The sequence below is a fragment of the Panthera uncia genome, assembly GCF_023721935.1.
Source record: "Panthera uncia isolate 11264 chromosome A1 unlocalized genomic scaffold, Puncia_PCG_1.0 HiC_scaffold_17, whole genome shotgun sequence".
Lineage (NCBI taxonomy): Eukaryota > Metazoa > Chordata > Mammalia > Carnivora > Felidae > Panthera > Panthera uncia.
The window spans coordinates 71,532,929-71,545,493 of NW_026057577.1; the positions used below are offsets into that span (position 1 = coordinate 71,532,929).

Consider the following 12,565-nt stretch of genomic DNA (forward strand, 5'->3'; position numbering starts at 1 on the left):
CTGCTATAAAGGTTCCAAATGTTTCTTTTGACATTTATTGATTGTCCTCATACTTTTTGCCTTTCTCTGGTGTCTAATATTCAAGTGCTTAATTGTTACTAACATTCATTAAACCAAGCTGACATCCAGTTGTTATTTCATCAAAAACAGACAAACATCCTCATAAATAACTTGGCCACTCTGGGAACTGAATTTGAACAAAAGGGGAAACAGGAATTATAAAGAGAGAAATGGTTCGGTTCCACCTATGAAGTAGGGTAAAGATGCCAAAGCTAGGACACCATTTTAGAGATACAACACATCATCTATACTCCATAGCTGAAATCACAAGATTTCTTGGAAAACCTATCAATAACTGAAATTGCCTTCTGGACGACAATGTCAGCCTGCCCCAGGGCAAACTGCCCTTCTTGATAGCTTTCAGCCAATCGGCTGACCAAAGGGGAAAAAAATTAAGATTTACTGCTTCACAAACTGTCAACGTTGTTATCATGGGTTACCTGAGGGAAGTTATGGAGAAAAGAGTAAAGATAGAGGAGGAAGTAATTAAAATGCAAACGCCCTGAAATAAAAAAGACACAACAAACTGTTTCTTTAAAAATACATTCATATACTGCTACAAACAAGAATTATAAAGATGTATAGCATTGTACAAAATGCTTAAATGGCAAAGTGAAAGCAGGACCCAAGACAGCATGTACACGTTACACTGCAACTATTTAAAATATGTGGATAGGAGTGCCTAGTTGGCTTCATTGGTGGTGACTCTTGATTTTGGGGTCCTGAGTTTGAACCCATGTTGGGAGTAGACGTGACTTAAAAATTTTTTTTTAATTATGTGGACAAAATTTTTGATTAGGAAGACCAATCAGCATGCATTTTCCCCTTTTCCCTGACATCCCCTTAAAAGATAATAAAGGTGTGTGTTAGTGGTTGGGGGAGAGGATATAAGCCATAACAATGAAGAGACTGAGAAAGCCATCACTATAAATTTATACAAAGTGACAGATAAAAGAGCATTCATGGAAGAAGCAGAGAAGGAAAAGTCAAACTCTAGAGTGTGTGTAGAGAATGCTGCAATTAAGGGAATGGCTTGATATCCCTGACAGAAGTGTGGAGTAAGAAGTGAAGCTAAAATATGCCAAATCTCCCTCCCCTACCTTTTTGTACAAGCAACTATGTACTTTGTCTTTTTCTTGTTCCTGATTAAATATCTGACTGTGAGTAAGAAAAAAAATAAGCACATGGGAGAAGTGTTGTGGTTGAAGAAATGCATTAACAGTCTAGAAAACTAGGAAAGGCAGTATGGGTATGGATACTTCTAAAGAAAAGTCAACCTCATTCAGGCCTTTACCTGACTGCCAGCATTCTTGATTTTCTCATTTCTAATATGAATGCACAGCCAAGAACCACTGGGCATTTCAAGAAAATCTTTTTTTTTTCCTCCACATTTGGGACCACTATAAAACAAAACTTTACCCTCCAAAAAACAGACAAAACAATAGAACATATAAATTCTCCATCATTGTAATAAAGTAAAGAAAAAAAAAATATACATAAGACCAGAAGTAAGACTTCCAGACAATCAGCAAATATTCTTCTAAAAAGAAACTAAAGAGCCAGACAAAACTGATAAGCACAGTCATTTCAGTGCTCTAGAAATTGACCAAAGGGACAATAACAATTTGAGAAGCATTTATATTTGAAAGACTGCTGATCTTTAGGTAAGAACACTAAGACCCTGTTACAGTCTGGTCTGGCCTCTTATCACCATCAACCACAACTCAGTCAGCAAAGAGGTTCTTCCAGGGTGAGGAAGATCATTAAGACTGGAAACATCTCTGTTGTCATCAAATAGGGCATCAAATAGGGCTTGAACTTGAGTGGTAGGTTATGCCCATGTCCAGCAGCATTTCAGTGGAAGTGATCATCTTGTAAGTGGGCAAGTAGGGAGAGTAAACAGCCGCTTTAGTCCAAGGTCATGGTCATAACTGGGATAGATATATTCTTACCTAAGGTTGAGAGGATGTGTAATCAAGACCAGAGAGGAACAAAGCTAGTCACATATTCCTGAGGCTGAATAATCACATGCACAGAGCAAATATGAAAAAGCCCAGCAGAGAGTGAAAGCTATACCACACCTGAAAACAGTGTAAACTTCGAATACATTCCTCTATCAATACAGAGATCCATGAGTAGATTACAGAAGACTTACTGATTTAAGCACGAGCACTGTCCAACAATCACCTTAAAGTTTAACATACACAGACACAGGATCAAGTCCTAGAAAGCCAAATGTAAAACTCAAAACAAGAATATTAAAAAAACAAAACAAACAAAAAACCCCAGATTTATCAGTGCCACACATCACAAGGGAGACAGACCGTCACTGTACTTAGTTTAGGCAAATTACTAAACAAAGAAACAATCAAATGAACAAAACCACAACTTTCAGGGGAAAAATAATATATCAGAATCCAGAGTTGCCACAATAGATGATCTAAAATATCCAGTTTTCAATAAGAAATTATGAGACATACAAAGAAATAGGGGAAACTATCTCAGTGTCCCTAGATTATATTAGATTTTTAAAAAGACTTCAAAGTAGCTATTACCAATATGTTCGATGAAACACAAGTGACCTTATTTAAAGAATTAAAGGAAAGTAAGACAACAATGAACAAAATATAGATTCTCGACAAATAGAAATTAGAAAAAAACATCAAATGGAAATTTTGGAGCTGAAAAGTACAATCACTGTTGGGGGGGTGGGGCTGGGTGGCTCAGTCGGTTAAGCATCTGACTCTAGATCTCCTTCAGGTAATGATCTCATGATTCAGGGGATTGAACATTTCATTGTGCTCTGTGTTGACAGGGTGGAGACTGCTTGAGATTCTCTTTCCCTTTCTCTCTGCCCTTCCCCCACTCACATGCACCATCTGTCTGTCTCTCAAAATAAATATACTTCAAAAATAAAATAAGCTTCAAAGAAAAAAGACACATATTAAAACTACAGAAAAATGGAAAATGTAAACCCAACCATGTTAATAAGTACATTAAATGTATATGGTCTAAACACCTCAATCAAAAGGCAGAAATTGTCAAAGTGGATAAAAAAGCAAGATCCTACCACGTGTCATCTAAAGATACATATCTTACATCCTAAGACAAAAAACATATTAAAAGTAAAAGGATGGAAAAAGATGCCATGCAAACAGTAACCGCAATCAGCTGGAGTTACTACACTAATATTAAACAAAATAGGCTTTAAAAAGTAGTATTTGAGGGGCACCTGGTTGGCTCACTCGGTTAAGCATCCAACTTCATCTAGGTCATGATCTCACTGCTCATGAGTTCAAACACCATGTCAGGCTCTGTGCTGACAGCTCAGGACGCTTAGGATGCTGTGTCTCCCCCTCTCCTTCTGTCCCTCCTCCACTCACATTCTGTCTCTCTCTCCTTCAAAAATAAATAAACATTAAAAAAAAAATTGGGGGGAGGGGCACCTGGGTGGCTCAGTCAGTTAAGCGCCCGACTTCGGCTCAGGTCATGATCTCGTGGTCCGTGAGTTGGAGCCCCACGTCGGGCTCTGTGCTGACAACTGAGTGCCTGAAGCCTGTTTTGGATTCTGCGTCTCTCTCGCTCTCTGCCACTCCCCCACTCATACTGTGAGTGTCTCTCTCTATCTCAAAAGTAAATAAACATAAAAAAAAATTTTTTTTTAATTTTTTTTTAATGTTTAAAAAAAATAGTATTTGAGGGGCAGCTGGCTGGCTCAGTCAGTAGAACATGTGACTCTTGATCTCAGGATCATGAGTTTGAGCCACATGTTGAAACTGGGGCCTACTTATAAAAAATAAATAGACAATAAATAATATTTAAAAAAATAAAAATAAAAAGGAAATTTTAACAGTAACAAACAAAAGAAAAATAAATTTTAAAAAGAAAATAAATAATGTTTAACAAAAATGGGATATTTCAAAATGATAAAAGGGTCAGTACGTTACAAAAAAATAATGTTTATAAATGTATATGCACTAAAACAAAGCACCAAAATCAGTGGAGCAAAAAACGACAGAGCTGAAAAAAGATATAGATCATTTGACAAGTATACGTGGATATTTCAATACTTTCCTATAAAAAATTAATAGAACAGAAAAGCAGCAAGAGTATTAGAAAATATCGCTCACCTACTCAACCTAACTCATATATACTACTCCATTCAATGATGCCACAACACACAATTTTTCAAATGTCAAAACATATTTTCCAAATTAGACCATACACAAAGTCATAAAATAAGTATCAACAAATTTTAAATAAATAAGATCATAAAAAGCATAATCTATGAATAGAACAGAATTAAAATAGAAATCAATAGTAGAAAAAAAATCTTGGAAAATCCTCAATATTTGGACGTTAAAGAACATACTTTTTTTTAAAGTTTATTTATTTTGAGAGAGAGAGAGAGAGACAGAGAGAGACAGAGAGAGACAGAGTACGAGTGTGGAAGGGGCAGAGAGAGAGAATGAGAGAGAGAGAGAGAGAGAGAGAGAGAGAGAATCCCAAGCAGGGCTCAGACCCGCAAATCGTGAAATCATGACCTGAGCCAAAACCAAGATTCGGACACTTAACAACTGAGCCACCCAAGTGCCCCAAGAACACATTTCTAAATATCAAAAAAGAAATCACAAAAGATTAAAAAAAATTTTTACTGGGGCGCCTGGGTGGCTCAGTAGGTTGGGCGGCCGACTTCAGCTCAGGTCATGATCTCGCGGTCTGTGAGTTCGAGCCCCGCGTCGGGCTCTGGGCTGATGGCTCAGAGCCTGGAGCCTGCTTCAGATTCTGTGTCTCCCTCTCTCTCTGCCCCTCCCCCGTTCATGCTCTGTCTCTCTCTGTCTCAAAAATAAAATAAAAAATAAATAAAGTCAGAGAATCTCTATCTATAAAAAAAAAATTTACTGAATGATAGTGAAAATACAATATGTCACATTTTATGGGATACACAAAAAGCATTATAGAAAGGCAACACATAAGATTACAGCAGAAATAAATGAAACAGAAAAGCGAAAAGCAATAGAAAAAATAAAGTCAAAAATTGGTTCTTTGAAAAAATGAATAAAATTGCACCCTGTTACCACGAGTCATCAAGAAGAAAAAAGACACAAATTATCAAAATAATGAATAAAAATGATGTCACTATTGACTATGCAGAAATCAAAAGGATTATAAGACAACACAATTAACAACTTCATGCCAACAAAATAGACATGCAGATGAAAAAGACACATTCTTGGAAAGACATAAATGAGCACAACTGACTTAAGAAGTAAGGTGAAAACTGAATAGACCTAAAGCAAGTAAAAACATTAGTCATTCAAAATCTCCACATAAAGAAAAGCAAAGTCCCAAGGGCTTCAATGGTAAATTCTATGAAATAAAAAAATGAATTAATAGCAACATTTCACAAACTATTTCAGAAAACAAAGGAAAGAAATCTTTCTAATTCTATGACAGTATTATACTGACAGCAAAGCCAAACAGATACAACACAAGAAAATAAAACTGCAGACTAAAAACCTATGTTAAAAAAGAAAGATATGGGGCACCTGAGTGTCTAAGTCAGTTAAGTGACTGACTTTGGCTCATGTAATGATCTCCCGGTTCACGGGTTTGAGCCCTGCATCAGGCTCTGTGCTAACAGTTCAGAGTCTGGAGCCTGCTTCAGATTCTGTGTCTTCCTCTCTCTCTGCCCCTAGCCCACTCATGGTCTCTCTCTCACTCTCTCACAAAAATAATAAATAAGCATTAAAAAAATAAAAAAGAAAGTTCTAAAATCAATACCCTAACTCTCAATCCTCAGAAAATAGAAAAAGAGCAAGCTAAACCCAAAGCAAGCAGAAGGAAAATAAGGATTAGATTTGAAGTAAATAAAAATAATAGAAAAACAACAGAGAAAATCAATCAAACTAATGTTGAGTCTTTTAAAAGGTGAACAAAGTTGACAAACCTTTAGGTAAACTGACCTCCCCCCCCCCCAGTCAAAAAGAGAAAAGACTCAAATTATTAAAATTAGAAATGAAAGAAGGGATATTACTGACATTACAGAAATAAAGAGATTATAAGGGGATACGATAAACAAATGTGTATCATCAAATTATACAATCTAGGTGAAACAAACTCTGAGAAAGATACCAAGTACTGAAATGACTAAAAATTTTTTAAAAATATGCATAGACCTATAACAAATCAACAGATTGAAGTTAATATCAGAAATCTTACCACAAAGAGAAGCCCAGGGCCAGGTTGGCTTTATTGGTGCATTCTACCAAATATTTAAAGAGGAATTAACACCAAACCTTCACAAATTCTTCTAACAAACAGAAGCAGGGATACTTCCCAACTCATTCTCTGAGGTCAGTATTACCCTGATACCAAAACCAGACAAAAACATTACAAGAAAACTATAAACCAATATAAAGGCAAAGATACTCAACAAAACATAGCTAACTGAATCCAGCAACATATGAAAAGAATTATACACCATGACTAAGTAGGATTTATCACAAAAATTTAAGGTTGAATCACACACAAAAATGAATCAATGTAACACACTTTATTAACAGAATATAGAACAAAAACTACATAATGCTTTAAATAGATGCAGAAACGAATGTGTGGAAATCCAATAAGCTTCCATGATGAAAAACACTCAACAAACTAGGAATTGAACCCAGAAGCTGACCTCATACTTAATGGTAAAAGGCTGAAAGCTTTGCCGTTACAGTCAGGAACAAGACAAGAATATCCATTTTTTATTCTTCTAGTCAGCACTGTACTGGAAGTTCTAGTCAGGGCAATTAGGAAAGAAAAGTAAATAAAAGGCATCCAGATTTGAAAGGAAGAAGTAAAACTACATTCACTTATAGATGACAAGATCTTGTATGTAGAAAACTCTAAGGAAAAAAACCCAATGATTGAAGCTAACGAATACATTCAAAAAGTATGTAAGCCATCAGACAAATAAACAAAAATCAAACTGTATTTCTATACGCTAGCAATTAACAACTTGAAAATGAAATTAGGAAAACAATTCCATTTACAATAGCATCAAGTAGAATAAAATACTATACTTAGGAAAAATTTAACAGAAGAGGTCCAAGATATTCATTGAAAACTAGAAAACCTCATTGTGAAAACTTGACTTAGCCCTAAGTAAATTAAAAGTCCGTATCTTATGGATTGAAAGATACAATATGGTGAAAGGGGCAGTAATTCCCAAAATCAATCTACAAATTGAATGTGGTCTCTATCAAAATCTCAGCTGCTTATTTTGCAGAAATTAACAAACTGATCTTAAAATTCATATGGAAATACAAGGGACCCAGAATAGCAAAAACAATCTTGAAAAAGAAAAAGGAGAACTCACATTTCCCATCTTTCCAAACTTAGGACAGATCTACAGTAATAAAGACTGTGTGACACGCTATAATTAAGGATAGAGATATAATCAATGGAATAGAATTGATGGTCCAGTAATAAATCCATACATGTCCAATTGATTTTTGATGAGAATTTCAAGAAAATTCAATAGGGAAAGATTAGTCTTTTCAAGAAATGCTGGTGAGACAACTGGATACCAACATGTAAAACTGTCAGATTTCTTCATCAGAAGACATACAAAAATTAACTCAAAATTGATGAAACACCTAACTATAAGCACAAAGTATGTTAATTAAAAAAAAAAAAAGCCACAGGTATAAATCTCCTTGACCTTAGATTGGGCAATAGTTTCTTAAAGCAATAAAAGCAGAATTAACAAAATAAACAGGTAAATTGGTTTTCACAAAAATTAAAAACATTTGCACTTCAAAGAACACCATCAGTAAAGTGAAACAACAATCTACAGAATGAGAGAAAATATTTGTAAATCAAATACCTGATAAGGAAATAATATCCCACAACCTATAAAGAAATTATTATAGCACAACAATAACATGACAGGTAATTCCGTTTTAAAGTGGCAAAGGACTTGATCAGATCTTTTCTCCAAGGAAGGCATACAAATGGCCATTAGGTACACGAAATGATGCTCAGCATCATTAGTTATTAGATACATGCAAATTGAGACTACAAGAGGTACCACTTCACAATTCACTAGAATGGCTATGATCGAAAGACAATAGCAAGTACTGGGGAAGATGTGGAGAAACTGAAACCGTCATAAACTGCTACTGGGAATATAAAGCACTATCCCTCACCTTGTCAGTGGGAATATTTCCTTAAAAGCACTTTGCATTTTGTAATTATTTTTATAATATCTTTCAGGAGACTGAAAGCACATGAAAATTGGTTTGAGGTCACTTTGCTTCACGTGAGTATGTTAGTTAGGGCACTTGTCATTCTGTACTACCTGCAATTACTGATTTGCTTACCTCTTTCAACCACTAAACTGAATTTTAATATTGGACTGTGCATTTTAAAACAAAAATGTGTTTGTTTATTTATTTATTTTGAGAGAGACAGACAGACGGCAGGGGGAGGGGCAGAGAGAGAGGGAGAGAGAGAGAATCCCACGCAGGCTCCAAGCTGTCAGCACAGAGCCCAATGCAGGGCGAAGTGGGGCTTGATCTCGTGAACCATGAGATCATGATCTGAGCCAAAATCCAGGATCAGACACTTAACTGATAGAGCCACCCAGGCACCCCTGGATTGGGCCTTCTTAATTTTTGCACCTCAGTACCTATTCAAGTGGCTGACACAGAAGAAGCACAAAGGAAAAGTTAAAGTGATATCAAAGTGTGGTACTCACATCCTGGATGGAGCCCCAATATTCTTTCAGGGCATTCAAAATTTCAAAACTATTTTCATAATAAGACCTATGCTATTCACTAGATAGACATTTGTACTAATACTGCAAAAGCAATGATGCCCAGGCCCAAACTGCAGTCCCCAAACTGTATTAGTTGTATCAGTGGTCTATTGCTGCTGTACTAACTTCCCACGAATTTACTGTTCTAAAACCACAGAATTATATCATCTGATAGTTCTCTAGGTTAGAAGTCTTGAAATGGGTCTCACCACCCTAAAAGGAAATGGGTCAGGAGAGCTGCATTCCTTTCTGGAGGATCTGAAGAGGATGCATTATTTCCTTGCATTTTCTAACTTTTAGAAGCTGCTTTCATTCCTTGGCTCATGGCCCACTTCCCTCCTTTTCTATTTAGCTTTGTGGGTTGAGTCCTTTTCATACTGGATTACTCTGAATTCCTCTTCAGCCTCCTTCTTCCACTTTTGAGAACCATCATGATTATATTGGACCCATTTGGATAATCCAGGATAATCTCACTATTATAAAGTAAACTGATTAGCAACTTTAATTCCTCTTTGCTATATAATCTCACATATTCACAGGTTCCAGGGATCAGGATGTAGGCATCTGGGGGCGGGGCAGGGGGGAGGGGTTGGTATATCCTGTTTTAACACCTTAGTCCTAGTTCTTCAATCACACAATTGGAATAACAAGTAAAGCCAGGTTTACTTGATAATGTCCTCAATGAGGCAGTAAAGATTAGTAATTTTATGAAGTCAACCTGTGAGTACACCACACATTTTTTTTTTTTTTCAAAATTAACCAAATTGAGCTCTCACTTCAAGGAAAACATTAGACGACATTTGTTGCCAATGATAAAATTACAGCTTTCAAAGCAAAAATAAGAATTTTGGAAAATTCATATATTGTCAGAGGGAGAGGTTCCCAACATTTAAAAATTTTCCTGATGAGACTGCTGGTAATATTAACAAGTAGGATTTTTTAATCATGTATAATGAAAGGTATTAAGATTTGCAAGATCAGCATACCTCAATGAATCAGTGTTTTCCATATGGCCAATATTTTATGTAACAAAATCATATGTTTATAAAAGAGTCCTTCAAAGTGCAAAATAGACCAGTAACAGATTACATAAAGTTCACTGACAGGGTTTCAGATTTCACATTGCAATTAAACTTTAAGAAATCCTACTTACTAAGTTTGGGTATAGGATCAAAGAAAAATATTCACAATGATCTGAAAAGGCCATTTAAAAAAATCCTTTCTTTTCCAACCAGATGTCTGTATGAGGTTGGATTTTGTTCACTTCAATCCAAAACAACTTATCACAACAGACTGAATACAGAAGCAGATCTAAGAACTCAGCACTCTTCTTTAAGCCAGACATTAAAGACACTGCAAAAACAAAATACCACTCTTCCATTAAAACTTTCTTTGGGAATATATAATCATCTTTTTAAAAAAATGCTTTATATGTTAATGTGTAAGGCTTTATTATTGAATTAACTACTTTTTCAAAAATATTTAATTTTAATTTATAATATAATAAGTATAAGTAGATAGAATTACATACATAAAAACTCTTTTTGAGTGTAATTTTTAACAGTGTAAATTACTCCTAAACCAAAAATTTGAGAACTGCCTAGTAAGATAAAGGAGAAAGCCCCAGAAAGATCATGATCAGATAAAGTCTATCAAAGGAATAAGCTGAGGCAGCCACACTGGGCTAGCAGGATAGAGAAGACAACATAAAAACAGGGCATGGAAGGAGGGCTCCATTTACAAAGAGCCCCACCCCCAAAGTCTTTCCCGGTCAAATCTATGATTAGCAAGGACAGAGCTCGCCCTTGAGAAGCTAAATTAGCCCACAGGCATTTGTGAGGGCAGGTATTAATATATGCTAGAAAAGGAAAGAATGATGTTTTACAAAATTATAGAGGAATAAATTAACATGTGATTATCCACAAAACTTGCATTTAAAAATATTAGTGTGAAAAAAAATATCAGTGAGCTGGTCTAAAATAGCAAGAAACATGGATAAAAAATGTCATCATGCCAATGAAGCACAGAATAATATTCACTGCTATCAGTAAAAATTAAGACTTCATCAGTAAAATGCTTCTCAAAAAGAGCTCCTATCACTCCTCAATTTAAATTACGTAAACTCCACACTTAAACTGTTGGATTAGCTGTGTTCCCCAAAGGGAAAATGGAAAATTCAGGTCACATGGTACGGATGCTAGAAACAACTACAACTGTACAATGTCTCTGACACTCAATGAATGGCCTGAGTCAGAGAAGAGCCCTTTTCAGTAACCTTAGCAAACAAATAATGAAAGTGACAGAAAAGGACGGCCATAGTAACCAACTGGAAAATAGAGTAATTACGTCCCCTAAATAGGACAAACAAGTCTTTTCTTGGAAGCATGATTAAAAAAAAAAAAAAAAAAAAAAGAGCCCTAAATTTAGATTCTTAAGACCTAACTTTTGGCTCAAGTCGCATTTCCTGAGTTACCTGGGCAACTTAAACTACCTCTTTAGTTTTCATTTCCTTATGTAAGATAATAAAGTTAGTCTAAATCTCTTGCTTTAAAATTCAACTGTAAAGCACAGTAACACATCCTATATCCAAATCCTAAAGTCACACACATCTAAAATAAAAATACACGCTAGTACTCACCAAACAGATGAGTTATAATCTGCCATTTGAAAAGCACTGAATTGATTGACATCCACAATTGCTTGTTAAAAACAAAAGTGAGGGGGTTGCCTACAAAACTGTAATATCATGATCTTTTTAACTACAGAAGTATGTTTGGGAGGAAGAAAAAATGTACATTCACAAAAATGTATATTTGGGCTAATATTCAACTACGGATATTAACATTACTCCAGTTTTGGAGATTGTTGTATTTATTGGATACCTGAATTTAGAAAAATTTTTAAAGTTTATTTATTTATTTTGGGGGAGGGGGGCACAAGGGAATGAAGTAGGGACAGAGAGGGAGAGACAGAATCCAAAGCAGGCTCTGAACTGTCAGCACAGAACCCAACACGGGGCTTGATCTCAAGAACTGGGAGACCCTGAGACAAAATCAAGAGTCAGACCATTAACCCAATGAGCTACCCAGGTGCCCCATGAATTGAGAAATTTAAACAGCATATTGTGTTTGACTACCTAATGTCAAAAAATCAGTTGCTTAGCTAATGTTTGCATTTTTCCAACTGCTATTTGGATCTTATGATTCCTCAACTGTTCACTGGCTAACAAAACTGTGTCATAAAATATAGGAAGTTGTAGATCTAAGAATATGTCCCTCAAATGTTAATAATGTCAATGTTTGGCAGCAGGGATTGTACTTGTCTTAGAGGAGGTTAGGGCAGACAGTAAAAGTAAGAGTTGAGGGGCACCTGGGTGGCTCAGTCGGTTGAGCGTCAGACTCTTGATTTCAACTCAGGTCATGATACCAGGGTCATGGGATTGAGTCCCTTGTTGGGCTCCAAACTCAGCATAGAGCCTGCTGAAGATGCTCTCTCTCTTTCTCCCTCTGTGCCTATCCCTCCACTTACTCTCTAAAAAACAAAACAAAACAAAACAAAAAACCCAGCTCTTAAAAAAAAAAAAAAATCAAGAGTTTAAGTTTAAATACACTTGTGAATTATAGCATGTGACAACTACCAATTATTTTTACTAATAGCTAACATTATATTGAGCACTGGGTAACATGAGATTCC

At 35.7% G+C, this 12,565-nt stretch overlaps 1 protein-coding gene across 2 annotated transcripts in view; it reads right to left on the reverse strand.

Annotated features, from left to right (window-relative positions):
- The window catches only part of KIAA0825 (KIAA0825 ortholog), a 385,194-nt gene that overhangs the window by 367,296 nt on the left and 5,333 nt on the right, over positions 1–12,565 (reverse strand). The window lies entirely within an intron of this gene.